The sequence below is a fragment of the Lathyrus oleraceus genome, chromosome 7 (assembly GCF_024323335.1).
Source record: "Lathyrus oleraceus cultivar Zhongwan6 chromosome 7, CAAS_Psat_ZW6_1.0, whole genome shotgun sequence".
Lineage (NCBI taxonomy): Eukaryota > Viridiplantae > Streptophyta > Magnoliopsida > Fabales > Fabaceae > Lathyrus > Lathyrus oleraceus.
This window is the reverse complement of record NC_066585.1, coordinates 144437143-144439030: the sequence shown is the minus strand read 5'-3', so window position 1 is coordinate 144439030 and position 1888 is coordinate 144437143. Positions and strand designations below refer to the sequence as shown.

The window sequence follows — 1888 nt, the reverse complement described above, 5'->3', positions numbered from 1 at the left end:
TTCCTTCGACGATACCAGCGATGGCCGAACCAGCTCGTGCTCTTCGAGATTACGCTGCTCCATCGCAGGATGAGCCGCATTCGAGTATTGCTCCACCCGCAATCGAAGCGAACAACTTCGAACTTAAACCTTCGTTGTTGCAGGCGGTGCAACAAAATCAATTTTCTGGAAATCCTACCGAGGATCCAAACCTTCATTTATCCGTATTTGTCCAATACGCTGACCCTGTTAAAGTTAATGGTGTCACTTCAGAGGCAATTCGACTTCGTCTCTTTCCTTTCTCGTTAAGAGATAAAGCTAGAAGATGGCGTTAGTCTCTTCCTTCCAACTCAGTCACCACATGGAATGAGTTGAAGAAAGTCTTTCTTGCCCGATATTTTCCTCCAAGCAAAACAGCTATGTTGAGAGCCCAGATAAATGGATTTAAGCAAAAAGATAACGAGTCTCTTTTCGAAGCATGGGAAAGATACAAGGACATGATGAGACTTTGTCCACACCATGGTTTAGAGGACTGGTTAGTAATTCACACCTTCTACAATGGTCTCTTATACAACACAAGGTTAACAATAGACGTCGCTGCCGGTGGTGCGCTTATGGATAAACCTTACACCGACGCTTATCAACTTATCGAGAGCATGGCCCAAAATCATTATCAGTGGGGAAGCGACCGAACAATGGTAGAAAAACCTCAAACGAAAGGTGGCATGTACGAGATAAGTAGCCTTGATCATGTTAATGCAAAAGTGGATGCTCTTTCCCAGAAAATTGAAAGTTTAAATGTATCACCTCCAGCCACCGTGGTTGCCGTAACTCAAAATTGCGAAGTCTGTGGAATTCAAGGTCACACTCCTACAGATTGTCAACTCCTAACAGGAATTCAAACAGAGCAGGTGAGCTATGCTCAAGGAAATCCTTACTCGCATACCTATAACTCAAACTGGAAGAACCATCCTAATTTTTCATATAAAAGTAACAACGCTTTATACGCACCAGGTCAAGCTCCCAGTCAAGCTCCAGCTATACCTCCTGGATATCAAAAGCCGACCCCATCTACACCTAACAATAACGTTCCTAGGAAATCCAACTTGGAAATCATGATGGAGAACTTCATAGCTTCTCATCAGCAAACCAATAAAGAGTTCTTAAACCAGAATGTACACACTAGCGAACAGATTAAACAACTAGCAAGTAAAGTAGATGCCCTGGCTACCCATAACAAAATGCTGGAAACACAAATCTCGCAAGTAGCTCAACAACAAGCGCCTACTGCTGCCCCAACTGGTACATTTCCTGGACAGCCCCAACCTAATCCGAAAGGCCACGCTCATGCAATTATATTACGAAGTGGTACAGAGGTAGAAGGACCATCTAACCCAAGGATTGAGAACCAAAACTCTAAAAAGTCAACTGAGGAAGAAGGTAAACCTAAGGAAAAGGAAGAGTGTAATAAGGAAACCGTAGAGAAAAAAGAACCTTATGTACCTTCACCGCCTTACAAACCACCTATCCCTTATCCTCAAAGGCTAATTAAAACCAAAGACGCGGGCCAATTTAGAAAAATTGTCGACCTACTGAAACAATTAAACGTTACAATTCCTTTTACAGAAGCCATTACACAGATGCCCTCATATGCTAAGTTCTTAAAAGAAATTTTATCTAATAAAAGGAAACTTGAAGATAGCGAAATCGTTACACTCACTGCTGAGTGTAGCGCAATAATCCAAAAATTCCCTCTTAAACTTAAAGATCCTGGTAGTTTTTCTATACCCTGTCATATAGGAAAATTTGTCATAGACAAAGCTTTATGCGATTTAGGAGCCGGTATCAGTGTTATGCCCTTGTTCATATGCAAGAAACTTGAAATGGGAGAATTAAGACCAACTAAAAT

The 1888-nt window shown here is 41.7% G+C and overlaps 1 non-coding gene across 1 annotated transcript; it reads right to left on the bottom strand.

Annotated features, from left to right (window-relative positions):
• Nucleotides 1-398: 398 nt before the first annotated feature.
• On the bottom strand, nt 399-505 carry LOC127108709 (small nucleolar RNA R71). Its single transcript, XR_007796231.1, has one exon. It is a non-coding gene; the product is annotated as a small nucleolar RNA R71 (small nucleolar RNA).
• Nucleotides 506-1888: the final 1383 nt, after the last annotated feature.